The sequence below is a fragment of the Lipotes vexillifer genome, unplaced genomic scaffold, assembly GCF_000442215.2.
Source record: "Lipotes vexillifer unplaced genomic scaffold, Lipotes_vexillifer_v1.1 scaffold1533, whole genome shotgun sequence".
Lineage (NCBI taxonomy): Eukaryota > Metazoa > Chordata > Mammalia > Artiodactyla > Lipotidae > Lipotes > Lipotes vexillifer.
Window position 1 is genome coordinate 1,757,913 of NW_006778886.1, and position 19,062 is coordinate 1,776,974.

The following is a 19,062-nucleotide window of genomic DNA, read 5'->3' on the forward strand; positions in this document are numbered from 1 at the left end:
AAAAAAAAAAAAAACTACAATGAGGTATCACCTCACACCAGTCAGAATGGCCATCATCAAAATATCTACAAACAAAAAATGCTGGAGAAGGTGTGGAGAAAAGGGAACCCTCTTGCACTGTTGGTGGGAATGTAAATTGATACAGCCACTATGGAGGACAATATGGAGGTTCCTTAAAAGACTAAAAATAGAAGTACCATATGACCCAGCAATCCCACTACTGGGCATATACCCTGAGAAACCCATAATTCAAAAAGAGTCACATGTTCATTGCAGCACTATTTACAATAACCAGGACATGGAATCAACCTAAGTGTTCATCGGCAGATGAATGGGTAAAGAGGATGTGGCACATATATACAATGGAATATTACTTATCCATAAAAGAAATGAAATTGAGTTATTTGTAGTGAGGTGGATGGACCTAGAGTCCGTCATACAGAGTGAAGTAAGTCAGGACGAGAAAAACAAATACTGTATGCTAACACATATATATGGAAGCTAAAAAAAAAAAAATGGTTCAGAAGAACCTAGGGGCAGGACAGGAATAAAGACACAAATGTAAAGAATGGACTTGAGGACACAGGGAGGGGGAAGTGTAAGCTGGGACAAAGTGAGAGAGTGGCATGGACATATATACACTACCAAATGTTAAATAGATAGATAGTGGGAACCAGCTGCAACAGGGAGATCAGGTCGGTGCTTTGTGACCACCTAGAGGGGTGGGATAGGGAGGGTGGGAGGTGGATGCAAAAGGGACTGGATATGGCGGTATATGTATATGAATAGTTGATTCACTTTGTTATAAAGCAGAAGCTAACACACCATTGTAAAGCAATTATACTCCAATAAAGATGTTAAAAAATGAATAAATTAAAAAAATGAAAAGTAAAAGCAAATACTTTGCATCATCTGACAAAGACAAAGCTGTGCAAACCCTATGATGTCTGGGGAAATATGCAAATATTCACCACGATATATGTGCAAATATCCACCACGATATATGTGCAAAAATTAAAAATGGCATTTTTCACGATAGCTGAAAGCCAGAAAGAACTCAAACATCTACAAACATACAAATTGTAGAATACTATATATTTAAAAAATGAAAATGACTAAATTATAACTACATGCAATAACATGGATAAATCTTATTAACAAAATCTTGCTGAGCACAAGAACCCATACCCCAAATAATACAATGGTACAATTTCATTCATAAACATTTCCAAAACAAGCAAAACTAAATCATCTTATTTGGGTATGTGCACATAAATAGTAAAAATTGAAATAATAACAAAGAAATATCCTTAAAATTAGGATGAGGGTTTTGGGCATCATCAGGAAAGGGTACACGAGGGTTTCTAGGATGCTGGCAGTATAATGTTTTTCTTTATCATTGGTGAATTATCTGGCTCACATTTATTTTGTTTTGTTGATGAGAAAGTACCCAAGGTGATGTTTCATATGATTTTACATCAGGGGACCTCCAATATTAAGGTGCTTCTGTAATCCACATTCATAACTATGTTGTATAGTCTTTGTTTTATCCTCTATATCTACTCTTCATCTTTGTCCATCCTGAGAGGCTGACTATTTTGGATCAATAACCATCTCTCGTGTCTTCTAGCTTTCTGTGGACTTGACCAATGAGACATTCCAGTAGGAATGAGTGTGTGATACTGTTACCCTTGGCTTTTTATGACCTCAAATTCCCAATAAGTAGTTCTCATCTACAACTATACCCAATTTTCCTCTTACTGGGTAACTGCTGTTCCCCTTCCTTGCAGTTGGGAGTCTCTATTTCTAGCTCTCTATTTCTGCTCCTATGATTATAAATAGACCCTCCACTGAACTCTACTCAAATAGTCATGTATTTGAGTATGGCTCTCAGTTTCCTGTCAATTAGTTTTCTGACTAACACAATACTGCTTTTCTTCTTCTTGGTCGAATCAAAATGAAAAAAAAAAGTTTCTAATCACTTTAGCTGGAATTCCAAATTCCAGTAACACACATTGTTAATGATTTATGATTTGGCAATCAAATAGATCCTCCACTGATTTTTATGTTTCAAGAAATCATATAGTTCTTGAAAGCAGGACCATCTCATGGTTCTATCCCACACATAGCATTTAGCAGAGTGCTAAACAGTCCATGGCATAAGAATTCAGCATACACGTGCTGACTGATTCATCTCTTATGTTTTCATTTAATATGGTTTATTTGGCAACTAGGGGACATGTTTCCCACAAATAAAGTTTTTCCTAATTCTATCATTTAATAAGTGACTACTAAAATTTTCCTTTGTGGTCGTCTCATTTGTATTATTATATGCTTACATGTTATAACAGAATAATGCTATTAGACATTGTTTGTATTCTATTATAAGGGGAAAATTATTACTTATATTGATGCCATAGGAAATTAGAGGAATGTAACTCTCTATAACTTAAACATCCACTGTAAATAGAAAGATGAGATTTTCATTATTTTATTAGAATATAATAAGCCAGCATTTCGTCTTATAAGCCCATATAGTATCTAATATTGTAACTGAGTAGAATTAGATTTTATTTATAATATATTAGGTATTAAATAAAACTGCATGTTGGGACTTCTAAATTAACTTTTAAAGTTATTTGAATAAGGCATAATTGCTGCCAATCCAATCCTCGAGGTAATATTGATTTAGCATTTGTTTGTGTTTTAGTTTTGTATTTGCAGGAAGGCCACACTACTGCTGGGACTTATGTTAGATACAATTTGGGTTTGTTCAGTAGAACTTTGTTTCCACATTCAAGCAACCTAACAGGGACAAAGCAAAGCAGTCTTCAAGACAGTGGCTCTACCTGTCAGATGTAAATATTGCTATGATTTTTGTTTGTGATATATTTATTTGATTTTGTTCCTATCTGAATACCTATTACAGAGTCATAGTGCCAGGTTTTATCTACATTATTTCAGGACAGAGCATAAAATGTAAACCATCTATGTGCTTCAAAATACTTAGATGTTAGGTGACGCAGAAGAGTGTGTTCTGTTGAAGTTTAGTTCTGTCCAAGAGTGTGCCAGAGAGTCAGTGGATGGGCTGGATTTAATGTCTACCGGGTGAAGTTACGTGGTGGTTAGGGTCTTAAATAGAACATGGCAACAAAGAAGGTACAAAAATCCTCCATCTAGTTTTTGTGATATATTGTATGTATAAAATAAAAGAAAGTTTTGAAAGCTTCCCCAAGGCTAGTGATTTAGTGAATTATAAAAATAACCTGCTCAATTGCAAAGGGCAATGGGATAAGAACTGAAGGACCATGAGAAAATACGGCAGAGAGATTCTAAACATCTCATTGAGCTTAAGGTGCTTAATGCAGACAATATGCATTTAATTCTCTTCATTTTACTCTGCGACGTGTGAGACTATGTGTGTAAGTGTTGTTTGCACCTTTAAAATACACCGTTTTGTTAGACTGCAGGTTCAAGGGCAGCGTACGATTTCTGGGAGAATATAGAACTGACAAGTACAAGGCCAGGCCTCTGGTCCTCCAAAGACTAGAAATAGAGTGATTACCCAGCCAGGGCTTCAGTCACAAGGAAACAACTCAGCTTTCCAATTCATTACTAAACCAAAATAAAATTTTGAATGTTAAAAAATTAATTGTAAGAATGTAGACGAGAGGATACTCAGAATTTCACACATGCACAAAACCCTGATCTTTTGTGTTAACCACAAATTCAGTGTGTCAGTATTGTGAAATAGCTGCTAGAATTTAGTGCAAGTTACATAACACTGATAGAAGAAGAATGTTTTTCTTCCTCTAGCCTGTACAGAGAAATGGGGATAATGGTAATAATAATAATAATAATACCAGCAAGGTTTTAGTGTAAAATTCACTTTTGCATATATTATCCCATTTTACAATAGATGCTTACAGAATTTTGTATGTCTAGATGGGTGTCATAAAATAAGTGATGTGGAAACCAAAGAAAGAAAAACCCCAAACACAAAACACTTTAGGCAGTTGTTTCAAGGCAGCAGTGTAGGTTTTAAAGTATAGTCCTTGGACTTGTAAAGTTTTTAAGTTTCATTCAGATTATTGAAAAGTAAAATGAATTTTCATAATAATACTAAGAAATTATTTGCATTTTTCAAGGTATTGACATTTTAACTGATGATGCAAAAGCAGCAGTGGGTAAAATTTCTGATGTTTTTGCCTGAATCAAAGAAGTGGTACAAAACTATACTATTAGCCATTTTATTCTTCTCTGTCAGGTACTCACAGGAAAAAAAAATACCAGGTTAACTTAAGAATTTTTGTCTTTGAATTATTTGTATTAAATATCAACCCTTGAGTATGTCTCCTTATATTCTGGGCAATGAAATAAGTACAGATAAAGCATTTCTGCTACCTACCGAAGTGAACCAATATTTTCCAAATGAACAATGAATGATGTTTCAAAAGCTTCAAATTATGCATGGGTAAAAGACCCATTCAAAGTAAAAGTTAGACCAATAGATCTTAATGGAACAGAATTTAAAAGTTCATTAGTATACTTTTGGATTCCATCTTACAACCTTTAAGGAACTATTTGTCAAGTTTGGATGTAGTATCAAAGATCAAGAGTCACAGGTGCTTGAAGAGGAAAATGCCCTTCCCTTTTTCAACTATGTATCTCTGTGAGGCTGGATTTTCATTAAAACAACACAGACTGAAGGCAAAGAAGATATGAGAATCCAGCCATCTGGAGACATTAAAGAAATCTGAGATGTATAAAAACAATGCCATTTTTCTCAGGAATTTAATTTTTTTGAATATGTAGTTATTTCACCTAAAAAGTACACTAGTTGTGTTAATAGGTAATAGGCTTATTATTTTTGTTTTATAGGAATTAATAATTAACAGTGCTTAAGTTTTCTGTTTTAATTTTTAATATGGTAAATATCAATACATATAACTCACATACAGGAAAATTATTGGAGGTTCTCAACAGTTTTCGGAGTTTAAAGGAGTCCTGAGACTACAACATTTGAGGAGTGCTTGCTTAAGTAAACCTAACAGAAGAATAATGAGACAACGTGGTAGCTGTCATTAAATGTTTGAGAAGCTACCTTGGACATCTTTTGTTTTTACCTGCACAGCATCCAATTCCTGTTTTTCTGACAAAAGCACACCTGTTTTCCTCTGAGGAGTCATATCACTTCTCTATTTTAATTGGGATCTACCTTAACCCCTAGCTGCAGGGGTAGATATTCTACCTCAGTATAGCCAATTAGTACGTTTTTCATAAACCCCATCTCCTTCTCTCACAGCTAGAGTGATTAATCAAAAATGGGTATAAGTGAGGGCTTCCCTGGTGGCGCAGTGGTTGAGACTCCGCCTGCCGATGCAGGGGACACGGGTTCATGCCCCGGTCTGGGAAGATCCCACATGCCGCGGAGCGGCTGGGCCCGTGAACCACGGCCGCTAAGCCTGCGCGTCTGGAGCCTGTGCTCCGCAGCGGGAGAGGCTGCAGCGGTGAGAGGCCCGCGTAATAAAAAAAAAAAAAAAATGGGTATAAGTGAATGAAGCTCAAGTCTCTGACTTTTGCAGGAAGCCTTGGAGGAGAGATGGGGTTAATAACCACTGGTCTATTTGGCTAGAACTTATGTTTGGCACCATGGTCATCATCTGGACACACGTTTTTCAAAGCAAAAGGATTGCAGAAGAAGATAGAGGGATGGAGAGAGACATAACTCTAATGTTATCATTTGAGAACCTGGCTCCAACCATGGTAATTTTATGAGGCTGTAAATTCCCTATTTGATAAAAATCAGTTTGATTTGGATTTCTCTCATTTATGTCTGAAAAGATCCTACTGAGTATTGCTCCAGAAGCAATATGAATCATGACTGACCAGCTTTATTCTTAATATAAGGAAGAAAATTCTGACAATCAGTGCTGTTTCAGTCATTGCAAAAATTGCACCAAAGGATGATCTAATTTTGAGTTGGAAGAACACTTAAGGATGAAAGGAATAAACACCTTTATTTTAGGAGTAAAGAAATTTACTCCTAAAGATTTTTTGTTATTTCCAATACCTAAGATTCAGATTTTTTGTTATTTCCAATGCCTAACTAGTGGTAGATTAAGAAATAAGCTCAGTATCACTTAAGTGTTTATGAACATCCAATGACCATTTTTCAGTGACAGAACAGATATAAAGGATCCCAAAAACACTGGTGAGGACCTATATAATTTCAAGATTATAGAAGTCATATCAAATGAGATGAAATAAAGTGGGAAGTTTAAGGAAGTATCCAGAAAATCTAAAAGAATAATACCTGCTATGAACAAGAAGAGTGGTTGCCACAAGGTCTATTGTTGTTTACTATGAGAATTAAAATACAATAACTGTTCAGCAGTCGAGTTTTTTGCTTAGGTCTATACAAAATTACTCTTATGTAATTTCTCCTAGTCATTGAAAAATCAGTTTTCAAGATTATTCTTAAGAAAGTTGGTGATTTTACACACAAACACACACACACACCCCGATTAATACAATATATACGATGATGCACATTTAGTGAGTTTAGTAATTTTTCTGAGTTTTTCCTCTATATTGAATCAGTTTTTCCAATATATAAGCTTTTCATTTATTGTAATTCAGGTAGAAGTTTAGGAAATATTAGTTATTTCAATCTCCTAGTGTCATATGTACTGCATTAAATCAACACCAGCTTAACTTGAACTGTGCCGCGCATGTACATATGAATACTGGACTAAAATGTGGGGTTGTTGGAAGATTTTGCCCTTTTGTACACTAGGGCATGGTGTTCCAGAACACATTATTTTATTACTATTCTATTGCTCTATACTTTTCTTTTTATGCTGTTCTGACTTGAATGTAGTTTTCTTTAAAATATGAAACAAACAGGTTCATCTTTTGACAACTGTACTCTTTTCTTCCCAGATATTGATCATTCAGATATCCCAACTAAACTCTCACTAAATTATTTTCATTCTCTTGGAAGGAAGGGCCTTAAATTATTAAAAACTCGGTGTAGACAATTTTTCCAGTCACTAATATTTGATATCCTATAAGTTCAAGAATACTAATCTACCAAAAAAAAAAAAAAACCAACAAACAAATGAATTTCTTATTTAGAAACATAATAAATTCAGTAAAATAAGAAAAATAATACTGAATATCTTAGGGCACAAATTTAATTTATTTCAGATTTACCCAGCAGTGCTGTGATTCTGTTGATGAAAGGTGAAGCTCAACTTTGAAGATACAGGTATAGCAAATCAAGTTGAGATGAGAAAAAATGCCAAATAAGGAAAGAGGGTAAAAAATGTCAGTAATTCTATGTCATCATCCATTTCTTCATCTATAGCAATGGTTCAAAAGCTTCAGAACTACTTGAAGACCTTGTTAAATATTTAGACATGGGTTGTAAATATTTTGATTCTGTGAATTTTAGTCACAGCCTAAGAATTCTTTTTAGTCAGAGCCTAAGAATCTGCATTTTATACTAATATCCCAGGGAATCTTGATAGAGATAATTCAAATGTTACATCAGGCAGAACAAACCTATATAGTCCATATATGAAACCCAGTTAAATTGTGTAAATTACGTATAATAGTTCTTTAGCTTACAAAAGAGAAAGTAAAGGGTATTCAGGAAATAAGCCCCCAATCGAATGTCCATTCTGTGTGTTTAATTTGCCAAAACTCTCTCAATGGAAATACAAGAAAAAAATCAAACAAATGAGAGAGAGAGACAGAAATAGACAGGAGAGACTTGCTTGAAGAACAGAGTGAAATGCCTTTTTCTCATCTTAGTGACTTCTGTCTAGGGCTAAATCCCTTATAAATTGCAGTTGTACTGTAATTGATTTCATTCTTAACAAAACATTAAATCCTCTTGGGAAAAAACAAAGGAAAGTGAGATTAGCTAAGGAAACAGAAAAAAATTTTTCTATTTCAATGATTAAAATTTATGCCTCAGGAATTAAGCAGGCTTGATGCTTTCCTGGATTTACAGCATTTCATTTGTTACTGTCATTAGCTTTAACTGCTTTGGGAAAATTTAACAACAGAGCTATAGCATGGCTTACAACCATCATGAGCTACAAAGATTCAAGAGCATGCGAAACATTTCCTTGCAAACTCTGCTTTAATAGGATTACATGGATAACGTCTCTGAATATTTATTCCCTCTACAAATCAGGTAGGATGCATTTTAATGACATATTTAAAATGTTGTCATCTTACGGCTGAAGACGACACCTAGAAGCGTGTACATTTTCGAAAAGCAATGAATCACAAGCCTCAAAAACTTTCTTGAAAATAGGAAGCTAATTTCAGGATGCATGGTGTCATCTTCATTGAACATATTGAAAAGCAGAATTTACGAAATAATAGCACTGCACATCAGTTAAGCAGTAAATTGGAAAAATGAGATTAAACACAATCATAGGACCATAAAGCTAAAATGGGGCCCTTAATCTTTTGCAATATTTGCTATGAAACATTTTTTGCTTCTGAAAGGACAATTATGATACACAGTTGGATTGGTATCTCTCTCTCAGTTCTCATGCATAAAAAATAAACTGCCAATACATAATTAATGCAAATAATGAAACAGGAAACAAAATGTCACTTATATTGAAATTTTACTAGATTTCCTTAATATCTTCCTATTTAAACATTTTTAATCCAAAAATTATGATGTTATGAATTTAGGCATTCTGTGTTGATTCATATGATTTTAATGTCAGAAAACTTGCTTGAAGTTTCTACAATCAGGCTGGAGGTGACTTGAATAAAGTTGTTAACTAATGAACAGAGTCGTTAATATTACTCTGCATATGCTCATCACTCTCCTGAAGGACATTTATTCAACTTTGAGTTGCAAAAGCTAATTGAAAGTCATGGTAGGTTGATAAATATTGGAAGTAAGGCTCATATTGTCATAGCACTTACTCCTATTTCATTAATTTTGTAATGAAGAAATATCTGAATGCTTTCTCTCTGTAAATAGTACATTTCTTATATGACTGAACCATAATATTTATGGAAAATTGGCCACTATTTAAACAGCATCCCTATTTCTTTATAATTAAACTCCTGCTCACAATTAGAACTGGAAGAACCATTCTTCAGGAGTTATAATGAAAAGAAAGAATTATTAGAACTACACAGAATAAATAAAATATTTTAAAAACAAAACAGTAGTTAATACTGTGTGTTTATGTTTTTCCTTTTCCTATTACTAAATTACACTTTTAAAAGAGGTATCTGTTCATTTATTTAATCATTGTTTAAATTCCCACTTGTATTAGTCGGCTTTGCTGCTAAACAGTCAACCCACACAGTGTTTTACAAGAACAGACATTGACGTAGTCCTTGCCTCCGTAGGTACTGGTGACTGCAGGTTTTAGATGGCTGTTACGACTGCTTCATTCAGCATGACTCTGCTCAAAAAATCTCCCATTTTAAGACAAAGACTGAAAGAGAGAACACTCTTTAGGGCATGCCCATTCTTCTGGCAGTGGGAATTAGCAAGAGACTAGACAAACCTTATGATCACATCTAAAGCTTCTCCTTAGTTGTAGTGTATTTCAAATCCACTTACATTCCATTAATCAAAACATGTCACTAATTAAGCCCACTATTAATGGGATAGAAAGTGGACTCCAAGGGTGAAGTGGACAAGGAAGTGTGAATGAATATCTACAAACATTAATAAACCTACCATAGCACTGTAGGCTCTTCCACATGGCCATTGCCCTCAAGAAAGTTTCGATATAGAATAGGTTGTTTGTAAATAAAGCAGATTTGCATTATTTAAGAAGGCCTTTCTTTAGGTTCATCCTTTCATACCATTTGATTTCTGGACATGTTTATTTAAGAAAAAAAAATCTTATTTCTGTCTGGGATTTCATTTAAGCTATGTGTTCTATCAAATTCCTCATTGCAAACACTTTCTGTTACTGATTCAGATTGCATTTTCATAAATTATTTTAATTCTATACATGGGAGACAGCCCAAATTTAGAATCTCTACCAGAGAAAAATCAAAGTTGATTTATAAGAGTAAAGACTCATGTGTTGTCACAATATGAGGGGAAGGCTGAGAGACATTCGATCACTTTTAATTCTAAGCGAGTCTCTTTCTTGCTGCTCCAGGATGAGATATCTTACTGCTTCCAGGCTAGGTGCACCTTTCTGACTCATACAGATCATCAAGTATCAATGACCAATGACCAATGATCAGTACCTTTCACCTTCCCAGGTTTCTTCCTGGGAATAGTAGTGGCTAAATTAATTAATTGGTATGTGTGTTGGCATCCAGGTGAAACTATAAATAATAACACTTCGTCTAGGGCCTTTTTTTTGTAAGGTGAACTGATGGGTGTGTAATGCAAAACCCATTCCTTATTCCTTAGAGGTTACTATTGCTATTTTTCACTTGGAAATGAGAAAGCAAGAATTCACAAGAGCTTCCATCTCCTATATGGGTCCAAATCTAATGGTGTCCAGCTCCATCGTCTATGCTCTGCTTTGGTCTTCTTTGATGAGTTAATGCTTTTGCTTCTTATTTTACTTATTCTAGTCAAATTATCAAGATCACACCTGTGTTTCTTGCTTTGTTTATTTCAATTAAATTAACAAAATTGTAGGTGTAATAATTGTGAGAAATATCATCTATAAAATCTGATGAACATCGATTGAATAAAAGGAATACTTCAACCACCTTCTCTGGCTCACAAACCTCAACCAATAATAACTATCCTCTATTTTGCCTATGTAAAGGCTTTGACAGTGGTGACTCGCTCACTGATGTAAGGGATTCTCCCTCTACTTTTATAGAGTTGGCAGGACTGGCTCTCACATACCAGGAGAGAGGGAAGGGACAGGGTTGTGTACTGAGTCTTACATGCATAAGCTTTAATGCTGCCAAGTTTTGCTTACCCAAAACATGAGAGCTATCAAATTATGTTAGCTATCGATTGGCCATCCCTTCAAATTCATTTAATTATTTTTTTCAAATTATGCCTCTTTCTGCCTTATAGGTAATAGACAAAAATAACTTGGCATATTTTCTCTCTCTCTCCATACATTATAAATATATTCACACGCTTGTACATATTTCATTTTTCACAGCATAGAATTGGCCAACAGGGTTTATGGATACAATTTTCCCTCAAGATACTGATTTTTTTAATTGAGTAAGAATGAATGGTTATGTTCAGGAAAATATTGCCAAATATTTCATTTTGTTTTCATTTTGTTTAATGATGTCTTCATAAAGAGTTAAAATGATTTTATAAAATTGTTTAATACTTGGGCAATCTTAAAAATAAAAGGAAAACATAAATGCTTCACTAGATTTCTTAAATAGAGGAATTAACTAAGGAATTTCTTAAATGCATTTCTTCTGTCAAATTATCAAAGAAAAGCCTATTCAAACAATAAAATGACTAATTTTGCCTACGGAAGGATAAAGTACATAGTACTCAGTGCTAGTGATGATACTATAAAATGTGCATTACTGGTGTATTGTATAATCTTAATATCATCTTTCCTAAAAGCAATTTGGCCACACATACTTAAAGTTTGAAAATGTTTCTACATTTTGTCCAAGTAAATCTACTTTGATATTCCAAAGGAAGGACAGTATTTATATACATCAACTTAACTGTAGAGGAAATGTTAAGTTAACAAAGCAAGATACAAAATTATGGATTTATAAGATGTAAGTCACTCCATAAAACTAGAGATCACATCATTATTTGTGTATTTAAAATTAAACTCATCCAACTGACTAGAAGAAAAGCCTGAGATCAGAATTTTTACCTTGAGTCTCCTCTGTAATTTCCTAATTTTATAAATTGATATCATTCAGCATTTCTTTATTGTAAATCTCCCCCTCTGTCACAGGAAAATGAAACATACAGTTTAGGACTTTAGCTCACTGGTCCAGCATCAGTTCAGTTTCATTGTTGCTTCCTTTTAGATTATTTATTATCTGACTTCTTAGGCAAAACTCATATTTCAATTAACAGGTTGAGGACATGTGCTGTAAGGTTGAGCCCTTATGTGGGTACCAGGATTGGTATCTCACCCTGGAAAGCCAGCACCTATTATTGTGTTTTCTTCTTCTGAAACTCCGAAATGTTGTGCTCTGGATGCTTTCTGTAAATTCTACTAAATATTTATTGCTGAAGCTTTCTGTGTATATCGCCCATCTAACTGCACCTTCCATATTATTCATCTTTTACTATCTCTTATCCTGCCTCTGCAGATTTACCTGGCCTTCACGTGTCACTTCTCTTGGTCGGGCATAATATAGCCTCAACCAAGCGTGGAGTACATCATGAATTAGCAGCATGTCACAATTTTCTCTATTCATCCCCTGCCCCCTCCCCAAGTTCTACGAACAAATTTTGGATCCAGGATAGTGATAGTGGTTGGGGCATGTTCACATTTGCTCGTCACAGCAAATTAAAATAAGTAGATTTACTAGAGAATATTCTGACCAAGCTCCTTTTAATACAGACACAGGTTTCAGAGGAAAAAGTTGGCATAAGGGTTTGAAACAATCTCAGGATGACAGGTTAAAGATGAGGATCCTATGGCATAAAAAAGCATTATACTAAAATATCCTCCTTGAATTCCAACAATATAATCCCATAGTTCTAACACTGAGCAAAATCCTGAAGTTGGCAGCTATAGCTGGCTCGTTCCTACTGCTCTTTCCCAGGTCCTCAACCTCAAAATACCTGCTGCTCGTGAAACACCTACTCTATGTCTCATTCCTTTAAGATAAGACTCTTCAATGCAGGAAATATGAATATCAGGTGAATAACATTCTACCACGGAGTCATGAGGGACACCAGAATGAAGTGTGGAGAAATATTCAAGCCTAAGGGACTGGCTGGCATCCTATACTTCCCCTATCATTCACTCTACCTGTTCTATTGGTTACACCCCTGATTAATGGTCTGTGACAGTAGGTTCTGTGTCTATCTTGCTCACTACTTTATCACCCGTTCCTTGCATGCCATATGACCCACAGTCTGATATATAAAGAAACGCCAAGTCCAACAAGTCCTTTAGCCCTAGTCTAAGAAATGCTGATAATTCTTTACGCCATTGTAATGAAAATAAAAACGATTCCCATAAAGGTAGAGCTTGAAACTTGGGGGAGAAGAAAATATTTTTATTAAAAAAGTCAGCAGCAGTCAGATGTGAGTGGATACATAAAATATGCTGTTTGATAAAATGAGTCTTAGCGTCTTCGTCAGAAAAAATGTTTTATTTCAGAGTCACGAACATAAAGAGGGTCTAGAAAAATCATGTAGTTAGAAAACAGCTAGAGAATTGGAACATTAATGAACTCTGCAGGATAACAAATGATAACCCTGAGGTTATAACTAAATGGGAGTAAACAGTACCTCAGACAACCTTTACAGTGACACAACAGAAAAAAGGAAGCTGTATATTTAATGTATTTTTGTGGAACAAATGCATAAGAATGTGTGATATGGGTAATTAAAACCAATGAATGTTTATATACCACTGTTCAGCAAATCCAAAATTGAGAGAATAAATGTAGTGGGCAACTAAGGTAGGGTCTTGTGTGACAACAGAAAAAAAAAGAAATTAGAATGAGATTATGCTTTGAAAACATAAAGTTTTTTTATTGAGGCCCACTATAAAGTTTATAGGCCAAAGAGATAATATCATCAGATGGATTTTAAACTGTTTGACTCAAGAGACAAATAAAGACCTTAAATTGTTTGTTGTGCTTGGTACTGCCTGCCTATGGCTTTGGAAAAGAGAGATCAATAAAAGAAGCAAATAACCAGGGAAAGAATCAGTGGGGTTTCAAGGAATCTAAGTAGAAAGCTAGTGACAGATAAAGTTAATAATGCTGTATAAAAATGAAGAAAAAATTTCCCCTTCCACATTTACTAAATTCACGAGTGTGTAGGTCTTGCAAACAATGGGGCATATTCTGTATGCAGTAACCCAATACCTTTTCAAAAGAAAATTGAATATAAATTGTATAGTAGTAAAAATGTCTTAGCTATGACTGGAAATCTTGGAAGAAAGAATATGATGCTGGTTCATTAGCATCAACATCCTTGAAAGAATAATAAGCTCAAGATCTCTGCTCCAACTGGCCTCAGCTCTACCGCTGAAACATTGTTCCTGTTACAGCTGGCGGCTGATTCCAGATGGTGATTGCTGAAGTTTCCCACAAGGAAACGGGTGCGCCATGCCCTGGTAGATTCCCAGGAACCGTGCATGCCAAGAACATTTTGATTCTATGCAGGGAAGGGAATGGAAATGGATTGTAAAATATTCTACTTATGGAGAACAAAGCCGAATGACTCACAAAATACTCCCATAAACTGTTGATCCAAACCACCCAGTGAGCCAGGGACCAAGTAGAGATATGACCATTCTCAGAAGCACGATCAAGAAATATTAAGAAGTAAACTTCCTATTTAGATTCAAGGGAATTTAAACTATCCTTTCTTTGACTGAAACTAAAAATTGTTTAGCTTTCTGGTGTCTATACTCACCATTTCCATTCATATTCATTTTACTTTTAATGTTCCAAAAAACAGTTCTTACCTAGGTTTTCTCCGTGTTACTCCAGAAACAGTTTCAAGTCCTTAACTTTTCTTTTCTTTTCTTTTTTTTTTTTTGGCATAATGGCAACATTTGACACAATCGATCACTCATTTCTTAGTTAAACACCTTGAGCACAGCCTTGGGACTGAACACCACACTTTCTTGGCCATCTTTCCGAGCCAGTCATCCTCAAACTTCTTTACTGGCTTCTCCTCAACTCTTTTACTTCAAATGTTGGAGGGCTCCAGGGTTTAGTCTTTGAAAACATCCCGTCTACACACAGGCCTGAGATTATTCCATCCAGTAACATGGCTTTAAAAGCCATTTATGTTCTGATGATTCACAAAATGTTATCTCTAGACCTCTTCCCTGAACTCCAGGTTTGTACACCCAATTGCTTAATCTACACTATGTCTCAAATTTGATACATCTAAATCTGAATCTGAATCCTAATTGCCATAGACTGAATTCATATGCTGAAACCAAATCCTTAGTATGACGGTGGGGCCTTTGGGAGGTGATTAGCTCATGAATGGGATTGGTGCCCTTATAACAGAGGCCCCAGAGAACTCCTTTACCCCTTCTGCTGTGTGAGAACACAACAAAAATACAGCCATTTATGAACCAGGAAGCAGGCTCTCACCAGACACCCAATCTGCTGGCGCCTTGATCTTAGACTTCCAGTCTCCAAAACTGTAAGAAATAAATTTCCATTGTTTATAAGCCACCCAGTTTATATCAGCCAAAAAGATTAAGACATTGTTCTACAGTGTACAATCTTCCCTATCAGTACATAGCTCCATCTCATTCCTCAGGTTATGAACTTTCATGCCATCCTTGACTCCTCTTTTTCTCTCACAATTCACATCCAATCCATCAGGAAAAGCTTCAAAATGTGCCAAGGATCTGACAACACCTCACCACCTCCTCTGTGATACACTGGTCCATGTCCCAATTTTCTCTGCCTGAGTTACTACAGGGGTCTTTTAGCAGGTCTTCTCCCTAACTCTGCCCTCATCTCCCCACAGTTGATTCTCAACACAGCTGCCAGAATGCCTTTATTTTTAAATGCTCCATTATATAGTATTCCTTTGATCAAACCTTCAGAGGCTTCCTACCTAATTCAGACTACAATCTAAGGTCCTTATAATAGAGTTTGGCCTCATATTTTATAGCTCTATCCTTTGACCTCTTGGTTCTTGAGTCACATAGGACACATTATTCCCTAAATACTCTCAAGTCAGGATAAGCACACCAGCTTTTCCATCTGCCTAAAATAATTTTCCTGAGATCTCCCTATGATTTGGATTCCCTTGTTCCTCAGGCCTTAGTTCAGTGAGGTCTTCCCTGACGTTCATATGTAAAGTGCCACTTCCACTATACTTATGAATATCTGAGAGACTACAGAGCTACATATTTATTATTTTACTATCTCCCACACTATAATTAAACTCTGGGAAGACAAAGGTTTTTCTGTTTGTTTTTGTTGTTTTGTTTTGTTTTTCTGTTTCATTCACTGATATTCCCAGCATCAAGGACAGTATCTAGCATCTAACATCTAAATGAATGTGTATTTAAAAAAATGTTTATACTAATACATTTTAAAATTAAAAATTAATATAGTATTTTATTAATTACTTCTTGTATATGAAGCAAAAAGCATACAATGAATAATAAATCAAATACTATTTTGCCTTCTACTCAAATAGCTATAAGAACATCATCTCTCTCTTTAAAGTAACTGGTGTCCCTCACCTGAATTATATTTTCCTCCCTACACTTCAGAATAACTACCATTTTGACTTTTGTGCTTACGATTCCTTTGTTTTTCTTCACAGTTTAACATGTATGGATGAGTTGCTAAACAACATGTTATAGTTTACATTTTTTCTTCTTTATGTAAATGGAATCATATGGTACGCATTTTCTGCAACTTGCCTTATTTCACTCAACATCCATTTAAGATTCATCTATCTATCCATTCATGGATTGCTCAAATATTTTGTGAGTACCTGCTATATGCCACGTACAACTCTATGATCTTAGGGCACATCAATGACCAAAGCAGACAAAGAGTCTATCACCATGGGGATCACATTATAGCAAAGGAAAATAAATACTAATAAGCATGAGTAAGTAAAATAAATTAAATATGTTGCATATTAAAGGTGAAACATATAGGAAAAATGGAAAAATATACAGGAAAAAATATAAGCAGAGTATGGGGAATCAGCAGAACTATGCAAGTAATGGGGAAGAAGAGTTTGCTGTAGTAAATAGGGTGACCAGAGGAGGCGTCATTGAGCAGATGACTTTGAGCAAAGATTTAAAGAAAGTAATGAGGCTAGAAATTTGGATTTATAGGAGAAAAACATTCCATGTACCAGAAACAACTAGAACAAAGAAGTTAAGGCAAGAGTGTGACTGGTGCGTTTGAGAAACAGCAAGGAGGCCAGTGTGGCCGGAGTTGAATGAACAAAGAGATCAGGAGATGAACTCAGAGACCGAATGAAGACCCAGAACCTATAGAGTTTTGGAAGCCACTGTAAGGACTTCATTCTTTTCTATGAGTGAAGTGGAGAAGCACTGCAGCATTTTGAGCGGAAGAATGACATGATCTGACTTATATTTTTAAAGTATTTCTCTGTTGCTACAATGAAAATCAATGGTAGGGGATAAAGATGAAGGTAAGAGAGCAGTTTGGAGGCTATCACAGTCATATAAGCCTGATAGAATTTCTTGACAAATTGGATGTGCATGTGAGAGAAGGAGAGAAATCAAGAATTATTCCATAGTTTTTGCCCCAAGAATTGGAAGGATGCAATTTCCATCCACTGAGGTGGTTATCCCATCACAGTCCCATTTAACTGTGGCCTATGTAGAAGGCTGATGAATCACATGATAGTGGTCTATCATAAGCTCAATGAAGAGGCGTCTCCAATTGCATTTTCTCCTTAATGGAGATAGTAAATATAGTCCCTGACACCTGCGAAATTAGCTATCAAGCTGATCAATGCATTTTTTCCTCAATACCCAAAACAAAGAGCATCAGAAGTCACTTACTGTCAACTGGCAGAGTATACTTGTACTGTTTTGCTACAAGGCTCCATCGGTTCCTGGGTTGGCTTCATCATTTAGCTCAGTGGGACCTTAATTATCTTGTTTCCTATAGGAAATCATGCTGGTCTATTACATTGATTGTCCATGCCGATAGGGTATATTGATTGGTAAGTAGCAAGTATCCTAGATCCCTTGAAAGATACATGCATACTAGACAATGGAAAATACACTAAAGGACTTTTAGGTGCATATCACTGAAATAGTTTTTCGGCTGTTCAGGCATCTCAGGACGTTGGAATACCCCTTCCAAAGTGTCAGATGACTTGCATCCTGGACCCCCTAACTGAAAAAGGCACAATGTCTACTGGATCACTTTGGATTTTTAGATGACATATGCCAAATTTAGTGGGTTGCTCAATTGTTACACATATTTGGAAATGCTACTCCTATCTATTTAGTTAGTAACCAAGAATATTGAGAGTTTTGCGTGGGACTCAGAGCAGTGCAGGCCCTCCAGCTGGCCCAATTTGCAGTGCAAAAAGTATTGCCTGTTGTGCTTATAATCTGTTGAAATCAAGCATGTCCAAGGTGCCTGTTGTCAGACTGCAATGCTTTCTGGAGACTATGTCAATTGCTGATGGGAAATTGCAGTGTAGAACAATAGTGTTTGGGAGGAAATTCATGTCCTCTGAGTAAAAAAAACCTGATAAGCTCATTGTGAACTGGGTATTATCTCATCTACTAAGCCATCAAGTTGGGCATGACCAGATTATATGGATGAATCATACAGAAGAGCCCTAAGGAGTAAAAATATTTGTTTCCAATATAAACACTCAGTATACATGAGGAGACACTCAATGATCAGGTGTTATAAAAACAACAAAAAAAGACTTATCCTGTCACTATCATTCTTTCTCACTATCAGCCTGAGTGTTTGCCCGCTGGACTTATAAAGGAAGAGGCCCAAAGAGATGTTTTTCGTTAACTTTTCAACAAGTAACCCACCCCCACCCAATCCTCACTGCACCCCCATCCCCATCTCATATTTGATCTGGCTATAGCCACTGCTGGGTGCCCTATCTTCCAGGGGCAGAGAACAATGTCCAGTCATCTGGTGATAAGTCAATTCTATTAGACCTTTCTTATCTTAGAGAAGACAGCAGACAGAATATGTTCTCAGTGGACTAGATCCTTACACTAGATATGGATTTGGTTTCCTTGCCTACTTCTGCCAGAAACAACTTTTAAGGAATTAGAAAGCTTTATTTATTGTTAGAAAGTTCTATACAATATTGCTTCAAACGAAAGAATTCAGCCTCTGGCAAGAGAAGAAAGACAGTGGGCTGATGCCATGGTATTCAATGATCTTTCC